At 41.2% G+C, this 23,054-nt stretch overlaps 1 non-coding gene across 1 annotated transcript; it reads right to left on the bottom strand.

Moving 5' to 3' along the window:
• Positions 1–11,876: 11,876 nt before the first annotated feature.
• On the bottom strand, positions 11,877–11,953 carry trnav-uac. Its single transcript has one exon. It is a non-coding gene; the product is annotated as a tRNA-Val (tRNA).
• Positions 11,954–23,054: the final 11,101 nt, after the last annotated feature.

Raw genomic sequence — 23,054 nt, 5'->3', positions numbered from 1 at the left:
TTAACTGCCTTGTTCAGGGTAAGAACGACAGATTTTTACCTTGTCAGCTCGGGGATTCAATCTTGCAACCTTACAGTTAACTAGTCCAACGCTCTAACCACCTGATTACATTGCACTCCACGAGGAGCCTGCCTGTTACGCGAATGCAGTAAGAAGCCAAGGTAAGTTGCTAGCTAGCATTAAACTTATCTTATAAAAAACAATCAATCAATCATAATCACTAGTTAACTACACATGGTTGATGATATTACTAGTTTATCTAGCGTGTCCTGCGTTGCATATAATCGATGCGGTGCGCATTCGCGGGAAAAGGACTGTTGTTGCTTCAACGTATACCTAACCATAAACATCAATGCCTTTCTTAAAATCAATACACAGAAGTATATATTTTTAAACCTGCATATTTAGCTAAAATAAATCCAGGTTAGCAGGCAATATTAACCAGGTGAAATTGTGTCACTTCTCTTGCGTTCATTGCACGCAGAGGGTATATGCGATAATAATAAAAGTTTTGTTTTAGAAATGATAGTTTCCGGATTCGACCATATTAATGACCAAAGGCTTGTATTTCTGTGTGTTATGTTATAATTAAGTCTATTATTTGATAGAGCAGTCTGACTGAGCGATGGTAGGCAGCAGCAGGCTCGTAAGCATTCATTCAAACAGCACTTTCATGTGTTATGCCAGCAGCTCTTCACTGTGCTTCAATCATTGCGCTGTTTATGACTTCAAGCCTATCAACTCCCGAGATTAGGCTGGTGTAACCGATGTGAAATGGCTAGCTAGTTAGCGGGGTGCGCGCTAATAGCGTTTCAAACGTCACTCGCTCTGAGACTTGGAGTAGTTGTTCCCCTTGCTCTGCATGGGTAACGCTGCTTCGAGGGTGGCTGTTGTCGATGTGTTCCTCGTTCGAGCCCAGGTAGGAGCGAGGAGAGGAACGGAAGCTATACTGTTACACTGGCAATACTAAAGTGCCTATAAGAACATCCAATAGTCAAAGGTATATGGAATACAAATGGTATAGAGAGAAATAGTCCTATAAATACTATATTAACTACAACCTAAAACCTCTTACCTTGGAATATTGAAGTCTCATGTTAAAAGGAACCACCAGCTTTCATATGTTCTCATGTTCTGAGCAAGGTACTGAAACATTAGCTTTTTTACATGGCACATATTTCACTTTTACGTTCATCTCCAACACTTTGTTTTTGCATTTTTTAAACCAAATTGAACATGTTTCATGATTTATTTGAGGCTAAATTGATTTTTATTTATGTATTGTATTAAGTTAAAATAAGTGTTCATTCAGTATTGTTGTAATTGTCATTATTACAAATAAATAAAAGAAATCGGACGATAAATCGGTATCGGCTTTTTTTGGTCCTCCAATAATCGGTATTGGCGTTGAAAAATCATAATCGGTTGATCTCTACAAGATTGAACTCTTTGGCCTGAATGCCAAGCGTCACGTCTGGAGGAAACTTGGCACGATCCCCACGGTGAAGCAAGGTGGTGGCAGCATCATGCTGTGGGGATGTTTTTCAGACGCAGGGACTGGGAGGATTGAGGGGGAGATGAGTGGAGCAGAGTACAGAGAGATCCTTGATGAAACCCTGCTCCAGAGTGCTCAGGACCTCAGATTGGGTGACGGTTCCCCTTCCAACTGGACAACGACCCAAGGCACACAGCCAAGACAACGCAGGAGTGGCTTCGGGACAAGTCTCTGAATGTCCTTGAGTGGGCCAGCCAGAGCCTGGACTTGAACCCGATCTAACATCTCTGGAGAGACCTGAAAAATAGCTGTGCAGCGACGCTCCCCATCCCACCTGAATGAGCTTGAGCGCGGATCTACAGGGAAGAATGGGAGAAACTCCCCAAATACAGGCGTGCCAAGCTTGTAGTGTCATACCCAAGAATACTCGAGGCTCTAATCGCTGCCAAAGGTGCTTCAACAAAGTACTGAGTACAGGGGGTCTGAATACTTATGTAAATGTCATATTTCATTTTTATTTATTTTTTACTTTGCAAAAATGTCTAAACCTGTTTTTGCTTTGTCATTATGGGGTATTGTGTGTAGGGGGGGGGGGGGGGGTGTGATTTAATCAATTTTAGAATAAGGCTGTAACATACATTTTTGGGGGGGAAAGTCAAGGGGTCTGAATACTTTCTGTATGCACTTGTAATGCACTGTTTGGCCCTGTCCGGGGGTATCATCGGACGTGGCCACAGTGTCTCCCGATCCCTCCTGTCTCAGCCTCCAGTATTTGTGCTGCAGTAGTTTGTGTCGGGAGGCTAGGGTCAGTCTGTTATATCTAGAGTATTTCTCTGGTCATCTATGAACATTTGAACATCTTGGCCATGTTCTGTTATAATCTCCACTCAGCACAGCCAGAAGAGGACTGGCCACCCCTCAGCTTGGTTCCTCTCTAGGTTTCTTCCTAGGTTCTGGCCTTTTTAGGGAGTTTTTCCTAGCCACCGCGCTTCTACACCTGCATTGCTTGCTGTTTGGGGTTTTAGGCTGGGTTTCTATACAGCACTTTGTGACATCAGCTGATGTAAGAAGGGCTATATAAATACATTTGATTGATTGTAACTTTTCATTTGGGGAACTATAATTTTCAAACGTGTTCTATTTTAGTCCATGATATTGTTACAAAATAGATGTGTTGACTGATTAGGGTATGGGAATATAAGAGCATCTGCTAGGCTAAATTAAACTAGGCATGCACAGCGCACCACATGATTCTCAAACCAAAGACCAAACTCATGCTTCTGAAAGTGAATTCAATAAGGTGTTTTTCGGTTCATTCCGATCAGAATGAGTTGTTCCCCACAAAAGGGCCTTCTTACAGACAGAAATACCCTCCCCCCTCACCGGATTTGGAGGTCCTGGGCTGGCGTGGTTACAAGGTGCACCTGTGTAATGATCGTGCTGTTAATCAACATCTTGATATGCCACACCTGTCAGATGGACGGATTATCTTGGCTAAGGAGAAATGCTCACTAACAGGGATGTAAACAAATTGTGCACAAAATTTGAGAGAAATACACTTTTTTGTAGGTATGGAACATTTCTGGGATCTTTTATTTCAGCTTAAGAAACATGGGACCAGTGTTTTATTTTTGTTCAGTGTAGCATAAAACATTGCGTATGTCATTATAGATCGCTTTATATAATCAGGTCCATTTTAATATATTTTGAAATCTTAAATTATCAAGATGTAGGCCTATGGTTTTAGTCATTTTCTTCAACAAAAGCCACAACACCCTCACATAACTCCTCGATTCAAGACCTGTTTTTACCTTAACACAGCAAGCAAGCTCTTCACTGACACATATTTAAGGAGTGCATGGTCACTGAAGTGATTGGCTGACTAAATCTATGGATGGTAGACTATAAATTCATCTGTCAAACAGGTAGGCCTACCTGTTATTTCTTGAATATGAATAGGTGCTTAAACAAAGCACTCTTGTTAGTAGCCTAAAGTCAAATTACAATGAAGACTTTAAATTAATTAGGTCTTCTTATATTTACCTACTACCCATGCGCTGTCCATCTCCGCGGCTGCATAGTAATGTATGTAAATTACTCAGGGCTTTTTGTGAGGTCAATAACTGATAAATAGCTTCATTATGGGCAACTAAACAAATGTTTTTATTAAAATTAATTATAACGATGTCATCCTCTTCACGCTCTCCCTTTCAAACGGAGCAGGACATCAGTAGGTCTAGTCCGCGTGAACAGATATTGCATTTTTTTTAATATATATATATATAAATTGACTGGCCTCCTGAAGTGCCACCGTACACAGCACAGTCATTGGTTAGGCAGCCGCAGCACAAAGGGGTTTACTTCAGCAAGAGCATTGCAGGACGGGCCTCGTGGTTGGTAATGCCTATCCATTGCAGTGTGTAATGCAGTGTAGCCTAGTTTTATATACACCATCTCAGCAGCGCAAAAACTTGAGATGGAAGTACATTATTTTAGGAACATAGCTTTGCCCTGTGCTCTTCGTGTAGCCTAGGCCTATAGTATAGACCAGCCTTTCTCAAACTATTTTGTGCCAGGGACACCCCAGAGGGGTTTTCAACAGCCAGTCTGTTGGCATATTTTTATTTTGTTGCAGCAAGAGAGAAGCTGGTCTCACATAAGTAGGTAGAATGAAAGGGGATTCACTTCAACTCTGCCATATCGCGTCTGCTGCTGAACAGCCAGAATGTGAACAGGCGCATCTCATTAAAACGAGCGCGCGGGCCTTGGTCACAGGACAGCTCCAATAGTTTATCATCAAGAACCGGTGACAAACTGTGTGTCTCTTCAGTGCTGGTGAGCGGATTACGTATCCACTGCTTTCCCAGGCGTGGATCAGATTGCGAGGGGAAGTAATCTTCGAATTTGAGCAGTTTTGCTCAGATGTGACCCAAACAATTTATGTATGTGATCCATGTCTACATAACCCACGTCAGTCAGAGTTTAGAATAGAGGGAACATATCGAACAATGCCTCTATCCACTCGGTCTCTCCAGACACCCAGCTTTTTCTTGAAATCGGCAATTTTATCGTTTGCTTGGAAAATGTCACTTTAGCGTCCCTGCATGGCTAGGTTGAGCAGCAGTCTTGTCTATAGGCCTGCAGTTCCCGATACAACGGTCCCATCTTAATCCATGGCCGTATGTACTCGTTCAGGACACGCAGTTGTATTCTGAGGCAACTCTTTGCAAGGTAATTTTCATATGTAGCAAATATATACAAGAAGCGTAATTTCAAATGTCAGTCTTCTTGTGAACTACAATTCCGACGCGTTTATAAACATCCAATAATCGTCAGTGATGAGTGACTATGACTGCCAGTAAGACAGACGGGGATGGAACTGGGCCAGTGGAGCAGGCTCTGTCTCAGGTACAGTAAACCAAACGCACACACACTGAACAGCCAATCCCAGCACACTAGTCATTATCTCTGAGTGTGCATTGCATCTGTGTGGTGCGTTTGTGCATGTTTTCATGTGCTCACGTGAGTGTTTCAGTGATGACAGGGTCTCCTCAGTGTGTTCTGGCTCTGTGGATGCTGTTTCCTACCTGACCCCGCACCAGAGGAGGAGCAGGGGCTGATGAGCATGCCTAAGACCATGGCAATGTGCCACCTGGCCCTGGCAGACCTGCTCAGGGTAGGGACATAGGTAGCTGAGTATGGGGCACCTGTTGAAGCATGTTATATAATGTAAAAATACTTAAGGCCGGGATTCAATTCATAGCACAGCGTACTGGACAGCAGACAATGTGGCTTCCAAAATGACAAATTATATACAGACAGCAACCATCCGATTCTGTTCCAACACCCCCCTGAACCAACTAATGGGAAAGCCCCCACCCAATGGCCCAACTAGCAATTTAGACCAGTCCAAATGGCGGTCCCAATGGCACGCAAAAAAAGGGGGGCAGGGCTGGGGAAAAGACTGGTAAATATGTTAGGATGGTATTGTGCTAATCTCTCTGCCTGTCACGTGCGTCCGCAATACATCAGTGCAACAATGTATCGATTCATCACCAGCCAATGGGATCACACCCTCGCACTGCGCTTTTTCTCCTTTTAAACGTTCAATGCAATTTGTTCTATGCTGTATTTTACATTTTGCTAAAGAAGTGCAAGCTGTCTTTTCTCCTATAATATTTGTTCAGAAAATTCTCAAAATAATTGAGCTACAGTGTATTTGATTTCTTAATTGCTAGGTAGGATTATTTATTTTGCTATAACGAATTGGATATTCACATGAATGAGGATGAAACAACCTTTATTTACATATGTCTGGAAGGCCTCTGAAGGTGCATGCTTTTAACTGTTTATATAATCTAGTTGCTTCGTTGGTTTCATCTGTTTGTTAAATACATTTGAAGTCGGAAGTTTACATACACTTAGGTTGGAGTCATTAAAACTCGTTTTACAATCACTCCACACATTTCAAACTATCGTTTTGTCAGGTCGGTTAGGACATCTACTTTGTGCATGACACAAGTCATTTTTACAACTATTGTTTACAGACAGATTATTTCACTAATAATTCACTGTATCACAATTCCAGTGAGTCAGAAGTTTACATACACTAAGTTGACTGTGCTTTTTAAACAGCTTGGAAAATTTCAGAAATTGTCATGGCTTTAAAAGCTTCTGATAGGCTAATTTAGATAATTTGAGTCAATTGGAGGTGTACCTGTGGATGTATTCAAGGCCTACCTTCAAACTCAGTGCTTCTTTGCTTGACATCATGGGAAAATAAAAATAAATCAGCCAAGACCTCAGAAAAAAAACTGTGGACCTTCACAAGTCTGGTTCATCCTTGGGAGCAATTTCCAAAATCCTGAAGGTACCACGTTTATCTGTACAAACAGTAGTACGCAAGTATAAACACCATGGGACCACGCAGCCGTCATACTGCTCAGGAAGGAGACGCGTTCTGTCTCCTAGAGATGAACGTACTTTGGTGTGCGAAAAGTGCAAATCAATCCCAGAACAACAGCAAAGGACCTTGTGAAGATGCTGGAGGAAACGGGTACAAAAGTATCTATATCCACAGTAAAACGAGTCTTACATTGACAAAACCTGAAAGGCCGCTCAGCAAGGAAGAAGCCACTGCTCCAAAACCGGCATAAAAAAAACAGACTACGTTTTGCAACTGCACATGGGGACAAAGATCCTCTGAGAAATGTCCTCTCGTCTGATGAAACAAAAATAGAACTGTTTGGCCATAATGACCATCGTTATGTTTGGAGGTAAAAGGGAGAGGCTTGCAAGCCGAAGAACACCATCCCAACCGTGACGCACGGAGGTGGCAGCATCATGTTGTGGGGGTGCTTTGCTGCAGGAGGGACTGGTGCACTTCACAAAATAGATGGCATCATGAGGTAGGAAAATTATGTGGATATGTTAAGGCAACATCTCAAGACATCAGTCAGGAAGTTAAAGCTTGGTCGCAAATGGGTCTTCTAAATGGACAATGACCCCAAGCATACTTCCAAAGTTGTGGCAAAATGGCTTAAGGTCAAAAAAAGTCAAGGTATTGGAGTGGCCATCACAAAGCCCTGACCTCAATCCCATAGAACATTTTTGGGCAGAACTGAAAAAGCGTGTGCGAGCAAGGAGGCATACAAACCTGATTCAGTTACACCAGCTCTGTCAGGATGAATGGGCCAAAATTCACCCAACTTATTGTGGGAAGCTTGTGGAAGGCTACCCGAAACGTTTTACCTAAGTTAAACAATTTAAAGGCAATGCAACTAAATACTAATTGAGTGTATTTTTACTAGGATTAAATGTCAGGAATTGTGAAAAACTGAGTTGAAATGTATTTGGCTAAGGTGTATGTAACCTTCCGACTTCAACTGTATGTATTTCACACATTAGCGACAGGTTCTCTTATCATTGTTAGCCTAGATTATTGTAATTTGTACTCATTGTACATTGTGTAATTAAGAGTGAACATTGTGGTGCGGTCTTATCTGTGGAACGGAGGAATGTTGCTGTTGGTCTGCAATCCTTTGGTCTCTGACTACCGGGACATCACTTGCAATGTTCCATTTTATATTGAATATTTGTGAGAGTAGGTTACATGGCTGGGCTGAAATGCATGTGATTACAGAGGTGCTAGAGTTTCCACTTGCTCTTTTCTGTGGTAATAAAAACATCTGAGAGAATTCCAACCTCCTAAGAAGGGCCCATAATGACAGACTTGAATGAAGTCTATGAGTTCCTAGCAGTAGCCCGTTATGTGAATAGTTAGTAAATGGCCTCTTATTTGGGGAAGTCTTCTCTGTGGGACATTGCAAGGGTCAAGTGTCCTAAATTCTGTCTGGTCCTCCTCCCTGTCTGTGTGCCAGATGGAAACAATTTTAACCTGAGGTGGTGGTACAGGATCATGCAGTCTTCCCTGACCACAGACAGAGACAGCAGGACAACATAGCCAGGTGAGTCACCTCTCATTTTTAACTGGTTCTTTCAATGTTCTCTCTCAAAAGTTGGCTGTGCAGAGCCTGTGGTCTAGTGGTAAAGCATAACATATCGTCACATATACTTCTCCCCACAGGAAACTAGGGTTCAATTCCTGTCTACCCTTTCTACTGTGTTTCCCCCTTCATCCATCTTCTCTATTTCACAACTTTTTGTATAAAGTGGAATAAAATACATGTTCAAATAAGTCGCCTGTAAAAAGAAAAATTGTCCCCAGAAACCTCACTAGCCTTTGAAGAAAGACAAGTTGATTGTCCTCAAAAGGAGACATATGTGCCACTCATATCAGTCTGTTCAGACCCAAAACAAAAAGAGCTGCCTCGTGTCCACTATTTACGGTGTATGGCAAATGGGCTGGTACAAACAACATGCTAATGTTTTGTATCTACACTTACTGGCCTATACAGTTCCTTCAGAAACTATTCACACCCCTTGACTTTTTCCACATTTTGTTGTGTTACAGCCTGCATTTCAAATTGATTAAATTGAGATTTTTTTGTCACTGGCCTACACACAATACTCGGTAACACTTTACTTGACAGAACACATTATGATGCGGTCATAATCATGTCATAGTGTCATAACAGCTGACATAACTTATCATGACCTGATATAATAGGGTCATAACACTGTCATGACCCATATTTACACCTGTTGTGACGTACTTTTGTATATATAGTGCATGTGAACACCCCTTCAAGTTAGTGGATTTGGCTATTTCAGCCACACCCATTGCTGAAGAGTGTATCAAATCGAGCACACAGCCATGCAATCTCCATAGACAAACATTGGCAGTAGAATGGCCTTACTGAAGAGCTCAGTGACTTTCAATGTGGCACCGTCATATGATGCCACCTTTCCACCAAGTCAGTTCGTCAAATTTCTGCCCTGCTAGAGCTGCCCCGGTCAACTGTAAGAACTGTTATTGTGAAGGGGAAACATCTAGGAGCAACAACGGCTTAGCCTCGAAGTGGTAGGCCACACAAGCTCACAGAACAGGACCGACGAGTGTTGAAGCGCATCTGTCCTCGGTTGCAACACTCACTACAGAGTTCCAAACTGTCTCTGGCACATTAGCTGTTCATTGGCAGCTTCATGAAATGGGTTTCCATGGCCGAGCAGCCATGGCAGCCTAAGATCACCATGTGCAATGCCAAGCGTCGGCTAGAGTGGTGTAAAACTCGCTGCCATTGGACTCTGGAGCAGTGGAAATGCGTTCTCTGGAGTGATGAATCACGCTTCACCATCTGCCAGACATATCTGGGTTTGGCGGATGCCAGGAGAACACTACCTGCCCGAATGCATAGTGACAACTGTAAAGTTTGGTGGAGGAGGAATAATGGTATTGGACTGTTTTTCATGGTTTGGGCTAGGCCCCTTAGTTCCAGTGAAGGGAAATCTTAATGGTACAGCATACAATGACATTCTAAACGATTCTGTGCTTCCAACTTTGTGGCAACAGTTTGGGGAAAGCCCTTTCCTGTTTCAGCATGACAATGCCCCCGTGCACAAAGCGAGGTTCATACAGAAATTATTTGTCGAGATTGGTATGGAAGAACTTGACGGCCCTGCACAGAGCCCTGCCCTCAACCCCATCGAACACCTTTGGGATGATTTGGAACGCCGACTGCGAGCCAGGTCGGGCACTAATCGCCCAACATCAGTGCCCGACCTCACTAATGCAGTTGTGGCTGAATAGAAGCAAGTCCCCACAGCAATGTTACAACATCTAGTGGAAAGCCTTCCCAGAAGAGTGGAGGCTGTTATAGCAGCAAACAGGGGACCAACTCCATATTAATGCCCATGATTTTGGAATGAGATGTTTGATGAGCAGTAGTCCACATACTTTTAGTCATGTAGTGTATATTGCATTTATTTTATGGCTGGTTATGACACCTACAACAGGTCTAAATGTGTCATGAGGGTTATGACCATATTATAACGTGTTATGTGTGTCAAGTAAAGTGTTACACAATACCCCATAATGTCAAAGTGGAATTATGTTTTTGAAAATGTTACAAATTAATAAAAAATGAAAAGCTGAAATGTCTTGCGTCAATACGAATTCAAACCCTTTGTTATGGCAAGCCTAAATAAGTTCAGGAGTAAAAATGTGCTTAACAAGTCACAAGTTGCATGGACTCACTAGTAGTGTATAACATACAATTATCTGGAAACCGCTCAGGGATTTCATGGTGACTTCAAAACAGTTACCATTTAATGGCTGTGATAGAAGAACTGAGGATGTATCAACAACATTGTAGTTACTCCACAATACTAACCTAATTGACAGAGTGAAAAGAAGGAAGCATGTACAGAATACAAATACTGCAAAAATAAAACGTGGGGCAAATCCAATACAACACATTACAGTACCACTCTCCAAATTTTCAACGATAGCGGTGGCTGCATCATGTTATGGGTGTATTTGTAATCGCTAAGGACTGGGGAGTTTTTCAGAATAAAAAATAAACAGAATGGAGCTAAACACAGGCGCAACCTGGTTCAGGCACTGTTATCAGTGTCCTGCTTTTGCTAATCTCGCTCTTCTCCACCCCAATTTCCCTCACCCCCCGTTTCCCTCTCCCACTAACCACACTATTTTCCCTCACCCTCCTTCTCCCTTTTCACCATCATCCCTCACCCTCTCATGCTAACCACACTCTTTTCCCTCACCCTCCCTCTCCAACTAACCACTCTTTTCCCTCACCCTCCCTCTCCCCATCTTCCCTCACCTTCTCCAACTAACCACACTCTCTTCCCTCACCCGCCTTCTTCCTTTTCACCATCATCCCTCACCCTCTCCCACTAACCACACTATTTTCCCTCACCCTCCCTCTCCCCCATCCTCACCTTCTCCAGGTGTTGCGGAGCAGCTACAGATGAGTTTCCAGAAGCTGTCTGGTTCCCCTGCGGCCGCTACATCCTCCGGGCCCAGCCTGCACCACCAGACCGTGGAGAGCAACCCACATGAAATACATGGTTGCATGAAACGCCTTAGGTAGAGTCAGTGATGAACAAAGTAGACCTCCCTTACCCTGAAACACTTCGCCTAAACCAAAACAGAGGTGATGGTGTCATCCTAACTGATGTTGTATACAACAGCGATAGCCTTCAGACAGACACGGTGCCCAGTTCCCAGACTGCTGAGAGCTTGTGGCGGTTGTATGTGCTGGGTGAAGGAGAGGGGTAATGCAGGCCTGTGTGTTCTCTCCTCTGATGGGGGATGTTTTCACTGTCAGCACTGTTCAAATCTACCAAGCTACCCTTTCCCCTTCGCTTTCTATTCCACCTTACTCATTCTATTTCTTGGAGTTGTGGAGAGTGACTCCCTTCTAACCTGTCGTGTCACAGGGGCTCTTTCACTTTCACTGTATAGGGCCCATCTTCACCATCTCGTTTAAATCTAGTTTCAGCTAAATAAATAGTTCCCCCCCACATATAGGTAGTAGGAATGATGACGCTTTAGAATAAAAGTTAATTGTTGCGGCCATGTAGAGATTTATAAATATACATGTATAAACAAAACGGCCAAGACACGTGCTCTGTTTAAATATGGTCTGGATGAGAGGACCAGGATGTCTGTCGTATGCTGTTTACACACTGGTTATTTGTCACATGCACAAGGAAAGGAGCAAACAGGCAAGTGAGACAAACCATTGGCAAAGAGGCACTCTGCTTTTAGGAGTCCACTGTTCAATCTCCTTTGCTTCATGAAAGTTACATTCAACTCTTTCAGATTGGTCTGTAGGCACAACTCACCGGTATTGTGCTCCACTTAGCACAGGGCTAGAGTAATGTACTTTTTACTCATTTAGCAGACTCTCTTATCCAGAGTGACTTACAGTAATGAGTGCATACATTTTGTACTTGTCTCCCGTGGGAATCGAACCCACAACCCTGGCGTTGTAAGCGCCATGCTGTACCAACTGAGCAACACAGGAAGACTACATTGAGTAAAGTCAAACCGTATTAAAAAACTAAATCACGACAGCTGTGAGGGAAACAGGAAGTTTTGGTACAATTTTATGAATGCTGAAACATACAGTTAATTTGTTCGTTCGACATGGTGGGATCTTTTTGTGTCTGTAAAATTAATTCTGTGAGAAATGGCGGTGGAAAGTAAACTTGGAGTCACAATGATATGGTGTGTGGTCCTCCCACTACGCCTCTGGAAACCATATGCAGTTTATTACAGAGCTTTCAGAAAGTATTCACACCCCGGGACTTTTTCCACATTAAAATGGATTACATTGAGATTGTGTCACTGGCCTACACTCAATACCCCATAATGTCAAAGTGGAATTACGCTTTTTGAAATGTTTACAAATTAATTAAAAATGAAAAGCTGAAATGTCTTGAGTCAATTAGTATTCAACCCCTTTGCTATGGCAAGCCTAGATAAGTTCATGAGGAAAAATTTGCTTAACAACTCACTCTGTGATTCACTGTGTGCAATAGTAGTGTATAACATGATTTTTAAATGACTACCTCAACTCTATACCCCACCCATACAGTACCAGTCAAAAGTTTGGACATACCTACTCATTCCAGGGTTTTTCTTTTTGCTATTTTCTAAATTGTAGAATAATAGTGAACACATCAAAACTTTGACATAACAAATATGAAATCATGTAGTGACCAAAGTGTTAAATCAAAATATATTTTATATTTGAGATTCTTTAAAGTAGACACCCTTTGACAGCTTTGCACACTCTTTGCATTCTCTCAACCAGTTTCATGAGGTAGTCACCTGGAATGCATTTCAATTAACAGGTGTGCCTTGCTAAAAGTTAATTTGTGGAATTTCTTTCCTTCTTAATACATTTGAGCAAATCAGTTGTGTCGTGACAAGGTAGGGTTGGTAAACAGAAGATAGCCCTATTTGGTAAAAGACCAAGTCCATATTATGGCAAGAACCACTCAAATAAGCAAAGAGAAACAACAGTTCATCATTACTTTAAGAAATGAAAGTCAGTCAATCCAGAAAACTTCAAGAACTTTGGAAGTTTCTTCAAGTGCAGTCATAAAAACCATCAAGCGCTATGATGAAACTGGCTCTCATAAGGACCGCCACAGGAAAGGAAGACCCAGACTTACCTCTGCTGCAGAAGATAAGTTCATAAGAGTTACCAGCCTCAGAAACTGCAGCCCAAATAAATGCTTCACAGTGTTCAAGTAACAGACATCTCCACATCAACTGTTCAGAGGAGACTGCGTGAATCAGGCTTTCATGGTTGAATTGCAGCAAAGGAACCACTACTAAAGGACACCAATAAGAATAGACTTGCTTAGGCCAAGAAACACGAGCAATGGACATTATCTGTCCTTTGGTCTGAGTCCAAATTTTAGATTTTTGGTTCCAAACTCTGTGTCTTTGTGAGACGCAGAGTAAGTGAGCATGATCTCCGCATGTGTGGTTCCCACCGTGAAGCATGGAGGAGGAGGTGTGATGGTGCTTTGCTGGTAACACTGTCAGTGATTGATTGATTTAGAATTCAAGGCACACTTAACCAGCATGGCAACCACAGCATTCTACAGCGATATGCCACCCCATCTGGTTTGCGCTTAGTGGGACTATCATTTGTTTTTCAACAGGATAATGACCCAACACACCTCCAGGCTGTGTAAGGGCTATTTGACCAAGAAGGAGAGTGATTGAGTTCTGCATCAGATGACCTGGCCTCCACAATCACCCGACCTTAACCCAATTGAGATGGTTTGGGATGAGTTTGACCGCAGAGTGAAGGAAAAGCAGCCAACAAGTGCTCAGCATATGTGGGAACTCCTTCAAAACTGTTGGAAAAGCATTCCAGGTGAAGCTGGTTGAGAGAATGCCAAGAGTGTGCAAAGCTGTCAACAAGGCAAAGGGTGGCTACTTTGAAGAATCTAAAATAAATATTTTGATTTTTTTAACACTTTTTTTTGGTTTCTACATGATTCCATATGTTATTTCATCGTTTTGATATCTTCACACTTTTTGTACAATGTAGAAAATAGTAAAAATAAAGAAAAACCCTTGAATGAGTAGGTGTGTCAAAACTTTTGACTGATACTGTAAAATTATCTGGAAACCGCTCAAGGATTTCACCATGACCCCAATGGTGACTTCAAAAGAGTTATAGTTTAATGGCTGTGATAGGACAAAACTGAGGATGGATCAACAACATTGTAGTTACTCCACAATACTAACCTAATTGACGGAGTGAAAAGAAGGAAGCCTGTACAGAATACAAATATTCCAAAACATGCATCCTGTTTGCAACAAGGCACTATAGTAATACTGCAAAAAAATGTGACACATCAATTCACTTTTTGTCCTGAATACAAAATGCTATGTTTGGGCCAAATCCAATACAACACATTACTGAGTACCACTCTTCATATTTTCAAGCATAGTGGTTCCTGCATCATGTTATGGGTATGCTTATAATGCTTAAGGACTAGGGAGTTTTTCAGAATAAAAAATAAACGGAATGGAGCTAAGCACTGGCAAAATCCTAGGGGAAAACCTGGTTCAGTCTGCTTTCCACCAGACACTGGGAGATGAATTTACCTTCAGCAGGACAAAAACCTAAAACACAAGGCCAAATCTAGACTGAAGTTGCTAACCAAGAAGACGGTGAATGTGGTCGAGTTAGTTTTGACTTAAATCTACTTGAAAATCTAGGTCAAGACCTGAAAATTTCTGTCCAGCAGTGATCAACAACCAATTTGACAAAGCTTGAAGATTTTCTAAAAGAATAATGGCAAATGTTGCACAATCCAGGTGTGTAAAACTCTGAGTGACTTACCCAGAATGACTCACAGCTTTAATCGCTGCCAAAGGTGCTTCTACAAAGTATTGACTCGGGTGTGAATACTAATGTAAATGAGATCTGTATTTCATTTTCAAAAAATGTGCTAACATTTCTAAAAACGTTTTCACTTTGTCCTTATGGAGTATTGTGTGTAGATTGGTGAGAATAATTGTTTTAATCCATTTTGAATTCAGCCTGTAACATCAATGTGGAATAAATCATGGGGCATGAATACTTTCTGAAGGAACTGTAGGCTACAGATTAAATAAATTGATGAACTTCACACGCTAGTGAAAGTGCACAGTGATGGAGCTTGATGCTCCTTTCCAATAAATATCCAGGGTCTTATTCTGGTGGCATGATGATCGATGCTTGAAAACTTAAGCGAAGGAAATTGTGTGTAGTACATCGTCAAACACTGATTATTATCCACAGCAAGTCTGTTTGGTGGAAACACACCACTGGTGCGAAAATGTGCATATTTTCTTATAATCGCTTGAAAATCTGGTCGCCAATTGGATGGAAACCTAGCCAACGTCATTGAGTTTTTCTGCAATGTTTTGTTTCCCCCTCAGGTTTTGTAAGAACCACTATGCGGAGATGGAGGCCACTCTCCCCAGGATGTACGACTGGCTACTGGACCGGTTCTCCTTCTTGCTGGGGGTGAAACCTGACTTTGTGTATAGAAAAAGTACTGAAGGTGGAGAGGCATTTCCTCAGGAGCAGCAAGCCCTGGGCTAGAGCTTTAACTACGCCCACAAAGACACAGCCCAGAAAACAGGCCAACGGCAAACAAACCAGAAAAACAACTTTGTTCTCTAGGCAGCTAAAGAGAGTGACTTCATCGGGACCAACTACTATGGATTGTTACTGTGCCATAATGGCATGCTGACGGATTACTTTCGTTTTTGTCTCGATGCAACATGATTGAGTGTTTATGCCTTTTTGTACAAATTGCCTCACCGCATTGCCAAGAATGAATGGCAATGCTCCTGTGGATTATAATGCAATTACGATGCGATATGATGTTTATGAACATGCTGTACTTTCAGTTATATTAAACTATATTTTCTGTTATTACAATGTTATACGTGAACCTTTGTCCCAGCTATGAATCTGAGGTTCATAAAAATCTGACATTTATGCACATACGGCTTTGCAACTCTGTTAATTAGGGAATACCTGACATTTTAGGCTAAGACTACAGGCTGCCAATTTGCGTGTTACTTTAGTTTTGAGTGTGATGGACAGGTAATGGGTGTTACCTGCCATTAGGGGTTTTGGACTGCTTTGTCCCAATGCTCAGGCACTTCTAGGAAACTTTGTAGAAGCACCTATGGCAGTGATTACAGCTTTAAGTCATCTTGGGTATGTCTGTATCAGCTTTGAGTCATCTTGGGTATGTCTGTATCAGCTTTGCACATCTGGATTTGGGGATTTTCTCTCATTCTTCCTTGCAGATTTTCTCAAACTCTGTTAAATTAGATGGGGAGAGTGGACAGCAATCTTCAAGTCACTCCAGATCATCACCAATCCTCCACCAAATATTACAGTGGGTGAGAGACCTGGAGAGGCCTACAAGCCACAGTGTCTCGCACCCACTGTGGAATTTGGTGGAGGATCTGTGATGATCTGGGGGTTCTTCAGCGAGGCTGGAATCAGGCAGATTTGTCTTTGTGAAGGATGCATGAATCAAGCCACGTACAAGGTTGTCCTGGAAGAAAACCTGCTTCCTTCTGCTCTGACAATGTTCCCCAACTCTGAGGATTGGTTTTTCCAGCAGGACAATGCTCCATGCCACACAGCCAGGTCAATCAAGGTGTGGATGGAGGACCACCAGATCAAGACCTTGTCATGGCCAGCCCAACCTCCAGACCTGACCCCATTGAAAACCTCTGGAATGTGATCAAGAGGAAGATGGATGGTCACAAGCCATCAAACAAAGCCAAGCTACTTACATTTTTGCTCCAGGAGTGGCATACAATTGGAAATTCTGAACATCGCTCCCCATGATGGCTGTCTTTCGGGAATGTGTTCCCACCTATAAATACCTTGGAGTTTGGTTAGATGATCATCTCTTTTAAAACTCATAACTGAGATGGCAAAGAAGCTGAAATTGAGAATTAGATTTTTTTATAGAAATATATCTTGTCTGTCATCAGAGCACAGAAAGGAAATTGTACAGGCCACTTATGTCAGTGCTTGATTATGGTGATGTTTTATATATGCATGGATCAGCATCAGTACTGAAGAAATTGGATGCAGTGTATCATGCAGCGTTGCGCTTTGTTACTGGTGCAAACTTTTGCACACATCATTGCATTTTATACACTTTGGTTGGCTTTTAGAAGGGCCAGACACTGGTTGATATTTGTCTATAAAGCTGTCTTGCAGAAACTTCCTAATTATTTTAACTCAAAAATCCAGTGGTCAAACAGAATTTATCAGACTCGGTCACAGGACATGCTAGTGCTAGAGATAACCCGGATTCACTCTGAGTTAGGCTAAACGGCATTTGAATATCATGCTCCACACTCATGGAATGAATTGCAGTGAGAACTCCAGTTAGATGTTTTGGTGCCTGTAAGACAGTTTAAATGCACATTACATTAACTTTTTATTATAAACTGTAATTGCTTTTTGTTATAAACTGTAATTGCTTTTTGTAATGTGTTTTTCTTATAGAAGTGTATTTATTTTAATATTTTTAATCTCCGTCTTGTACCTTTTTATATGTTTTCATTTTGTTTGGTTTTAAATTCTTATTAATTGCTGTGTTTGTATTGTTGTATCACAGGGCACAACTGTAAAAGAGACTCTGTCTCAGCTTGTTTCCCCTGTTTAAATAAAGGTTCATAAAATAAAGTCACCCAACATCAATGTGAAAAACTGATGGAGAGCATGCCAAGACGCATGAAATCAGGGTTATTCTACCAAATATTGATTTCTGAAATATCTTCCTAAGTTAAAACATTAGTATTGTGTTGTTAAAAATGAATATGAACTTATTTTCTTTGCATTATTCGAGGTCTGACAACACTGCATATTTTTTGTAATTTTCTGCAAATAAAATGCTCTAAATGACAATATTTTTACTTGGAATTTGGGAGAAATGTTGTCAGTAGTTTATAGAATAAAACAAAAATGTTAATTTCACCCAAACACATACCTATAAATAGTCTGTTGCAATGGTCTCTTAATTTTTTCCAGAGCTGCATGTGGGAACTCATTCAAGACTGTTAGAAAAGCATTCCTCATGAAGCTGGTTGAGAGAATGCCAAGAGTGTGCAAAGCTGTCATCAAGGCAAAGGGTGGCTACTTTGAAGAATATAAAATATATCTTTATTTGTTTAATACTTTTATGGTTACTACATGACTTCCTGGTTTTGATGTCTTCACTACTATTCTACATTGTAGAAAATAGTAAAAATAAAGGAAAACCCTTGAATGAGTAGGTGTGTCCAAACTTTTGACTGGTAATGTATTTTTGAAATATATTTTTTTACCATTTTACCCCTCCCCCAGCAACTTCACTCACTCATCTCCAGTTCCACATCCCAACCCTCGGTTTCCATCCTCTCCTCCCACCTATCTCTGCTGGCCACCCTCTTCATATTTCTATGCGCCATATATCTTTCAACTATGTCGTGATGTTTCACATACAATTTGAATCTAAATCAAATAGAATCCAACAATTGCGAGTTGAAGATAAATCATTTTACTAAGAGTATTAGTATATAAGCAATTGACTGACCAGGTCTCTCCAAATCTCCCAACAATGCCATTTCTAGGGTAAATTTTAGATAAATGTTATGTTTTTTCAGCCATTCCTGAACCTGAGACCAGAAGCAGGCTACCTGAGGGGAATACCAAAACAAATAGTCTATTGATTCTGTATCCCCACAACAAAATCTGCAGAGCTGTGATGGTTGTATGCCTCAAATATTCAACGTTTTGTTGGTGACAAGAATTTTGTACAATCATTTTAGCTGAAAAGCACAAAGTGTTGAATCTTGCGTTGTTTTACATATCAACTCATACACCCTATGCCATGGAATCGATACATCAAAAATCTCTTCCCAGCTATTTTGCAATCTTATGTGGTGCAGCTGTCAACATCCTGGTCCTCAAATTAAACTGGTATAGTTTCCTATTTATGCTGTTTTTATTCCTCTGACAGTTTTAATCCTTTATATAGGGCAGACAGAACAGTTCCCTACCTCAACCCGCTGCCACCTGCCGCCTCCGTTTTTGGGGTAGTGCTGTAATCAATTGGTTATAATCTTTGGTTGAGCAGACCTTCCCATGTATTTCCGATAGTTCTATGTAAGACATGCACTATATATACAAAAGTATGTGGACACCCATTCAAATGTGTGGATTTGGCTATTTCAGCCACACCCGTTGCTGACAGGTGTATCAAATCGAGTACACAGCCATGCAATCTCCATAGACAAACATTGGCAGTAGATTGGCCTTACTGAAGAGCTCAGTGACTTTCAACATGGCACCGTCATATGATGCCACCTTTCCAAAAAGTCAGTTCGTCAAATTTCTGCCCTGCTAGAGCTGCCCCGGTCAACTCTAAGTGCAGTTATTGTGAAGTGGAAACGTCTAGGAGCAACAAAGGCTCAGCCGCGACATGATAGGCCACAGAAGCTCACAGAAAGGGAAACATTTACTACACAACAAACAAAAGAATAACAATAAAAACTGAATGACTGAAAAGCAAAGCTAAAAATGTGTGTTTAAAGATCTCTTTGAAATACTGTATGTCCACAGTTTTGGCCCCCCTCAGGTTCTCTGGCAGGCTATTCCAGAGGCTGGGGGCATAGTAATTAACAGCTGCCTCTCCATTCATCTTGGTCCTAGCTTTGGGATAGTTAAAAGGCCAGTGGCAGAGGACCTACTAAGTACATAACTAAAAAACATGTCAGACATGTTTTGGGGTTCAAAATCGTGGATTTATTTAAAAACCAATAGAAGAATCTTGAAATTAATTATAATACTCACAGGCAGCCAGTGCAGAGATCTTAAAACCGGTGTAATGTGTGCTCTCCGTCTGGTCTTGGTCAGTACCCGTGCTGAAACATTCTGTATGTTTTGCAGTTGACCAATGGCTTTCTTGGGTAGACCAGACAGGAGAGCATTACAGTAGTCAAGCCTGCTTGTAATAAAAGCATGGATGAGTCTCTCTGTATCAGCCTGAGAGAGAAATGACCGCACCTTGGTAATGTTCCTCAGGTGGTAAAAAGGTATTTTGGTCACTAATGTGTGATTCGAGTTCAGAATCTAAAATAACACCTAGGTTTTTTACCTGGTGTTTTATCTTTATTGCCCTTGAATTAAAATGTGCAGCCAGTTTCACTCTCTGTGCTTTGGCTCCAACAATAAGCACCTCGGTCTTGTTTTGATTTAGCTGGAGGAAGTTGTTAGCCATTCAAGCACACCATCCAAGTGACACAGAAATGCAAAGTAGTGTATCGTCTGCGTAGCAGTGAAAATCATTGCTGTGCTTTCTGATAACGCTGCCAAGGGGTAACATATATAAACTGAACAGTACCGGACCCAAAATCGAACCTTGTGGAACGCCACATGTGATGTGTATTTTCTCTAACTTAAGTGACAAAAAACTCTAGACCGGTTAAATAGGTCCTAAACCAATTTAGAACTGGACTGGAAAGGCCATCATGGTCAAAAATGTTGAATGCAGCACTTAAATCAAAGCGTACAAGGACAGAGAGCTGTTTGGCATCTGTGTTGGCTCTAAGATCATTTACCACTTTAACTAAGGCTGATTGGATTTTTTCCCCCAAAATTATTTTGCTGTTTGAAAACCAATTTCTCCAGAATTTTGCTTAAGAATGGAAGGTTGGAGATTGACCGTAAATTGCTAAAAGCTGAAGAATCTATATTACTTTACAAGGGGTTTCACCATAGCAGTTTTTAGTGCAGTGGGGAAAGTGCCTGTGAACAGGGAATGATTTAACAATAGCTTGCACTTCTTCAGATATGCAATTAAAAACTGTTTTGAAGAAGGTGGTGGGGATAGGGTCGAGAAGGCAGGTAGAAGGCTTAAGATGTGATATCACTTTCCTGAGCATGTCTGTATCAACCAGGGAAAATCCATAGTGCCTTTGCGTGGTAGGCTAGGGCACATATCAAACCTCTCATCAGGTTTTGCTTGACTGATACCCAGCCTAATGTTTGTTATCTTATCCCTGAAATATGCTGCAAACTCATCACATTTAGATGTGGAGGAAAGTTCACATAGGTCTGCGTGGGTAGGATTTATTAGGCCATCAATGGTCGAGAAGAGCACTCTGAAATTATTCTGATTATTAGTGATCGAGTTAGAGAAATGAGCCCGTCTGGCATTTCTAATTGCCTTGTTAAATATGCCAAGTTGCTCTCTCAGATTATCATAATGGACCTGCAACTTTGACTTTCTCCACTTCTGCTCCGCCTTTCTGCTTTTTTTCTTGAATTTACTAGTTTCCTCACTCATCCAAGGGCCTCTCCGTTTGGATGTGGCCCTTTTCAACTTTACTGGAGCTATGGCATCAATGGTTGCCCTTAATTTGCTATTAAATTGATCAACTAAATCATCACGAGGAAGGCAGAATAGGTGATGGAGTATTGTTCATACACTCAATAAAACCTGTCTGATCAGGATGAACAATACCTGGTAAAACCTTTTTAATTCTGTGTACGATGCATTTTGGCCGTATTTTTGCATTCACAACATTGAAGTGCAAGAGGCCTTCAGTTATTTAGATGGGCTGGATCTTTATATTTGTCATCTGGGTATTGTTTTAGTTATAGTGAAAACAGACCTTCCTGCTGCGTACCTGACAGACCATTTTTTATCTGAGTAGTTAAAACAAGCTACTAATGGAGCTTTGAATACATAAAAAAAGGCTTGATATACCTCTACAGGTATGCAATCAAGACCTGGGGTTTTTCCAGATTGAAATGATTTAACAGCCTCAAAGTTATTCCTTTCATTGGCCTTCGCATTGATATTTTTGTGAATTTGTTAATTTTCAATTTTGTATTATTTGGAAAGAATTCCTTACAGTAATCATCATTCATAGAGTGAGGAGGAGACTGAAAATAGAACATCTGCTTAAAGTATTTAGCTTGCTTTTTAAAATATAATTTGGAGAGTCATAGGTGACTTCGTCTTTAGTAACGAGTTTCTGCAAATTATTTTTGGTATCGTTCCTGTGTTGAAGATTCATGTAGAATTTGGTAGGGATGGTGTTAGACGGGTGATGAGCTGTGCCTGGTTTTCTCCAGACATAGCGCTTTGAATTCAGGCCAAAGAGTTACAGTTTTGTCTCATCAGACACAGAATATTTTGCCTTATGCTCCGTGTCTTTCATGTGCCTTTTTGCAAACTCCATACGTGCTGTCATGTACATTTTTCAAAGGAGTGGGTTCCAAATGGCCATTCTCCCATAAAGCCCAGATTGTGGAAGTGCTGCAGAGACTGTTGTCCTTCTGGCATGTTCTTCTATCTCAGCCAAGGAACTCTGTAGTTTTGTCCAAGTGGTCATTGGGTTCTTGGTCACCTCCCTGACCAAGGTGCTTCTTATCTGGTTGCTCAGTTTAGTCGGACGACCAGCTCTAGGCAGAGTCTGGGTAGCTCCATATATTTGTTCAATTTCCCAATGATGGAGACCACTGCTCTTGGAAACTTTCAACACTCTAGAAATAGTTTTATACCCTTCCCCAAATATGTCTAATCACAATTCCATTACGGAAATCTACAGACAGTTCCTTGGACTTCATGGTATACAGTAGTTTCAGCTCTGACATACACTTTTTACTGTAGGACCTTATATAGACAGGTGTTTCTTTCTAAATCATGTCCAAAACTATTGAATTGGCCACAGGTGGACTCTAATCATTTTTGTAGTGACATCTCAAGGATGATCAAAGGAAATTGGGTGCACCTGAGCTCAATGTGGAGTGACATAGCAAAGGTTTGGAATAGTTATGTAAATAAGATATTTCGACATTTCATTTTCGATTAATTTGCAAATATTTTCTAAAACATGTTTTCACGTTGTCATTATGGAGTATTGTGTGAAGACAAGTGAGATTAAAAAAACATATTTAATCCATTTTGAATTTAGGCTGTAACAACTAAATGTAGAATAAATATGAATCCTTTCTGAAGGCACTATTTTCCCAAGGCCTGTGATAATGTAACCCCGCCCATTATGTGTCACAGCAAGCCA

Source organism: Salvelinus namaycush, chromosome 29 (assembly GCF_016432855.1).
Source record: "Salvelinus namaycush isolate Seneca chromosome 29, SaNama_1.0, whole genome shotgun sequence".
NCBI classification, from domain to species: domain Eukaryota; kingdom Metazoa; phylum Chordata; class Actinopteri; order Salmoniformes; family Salmonidae; genus Salvelinus; species Salvelinus namaycush.
The sequence above is the reverse complement of the archived record's forward strand: the minus strand, read 5'-3'. Positions and strand labels throughout refer to the sequence as shown.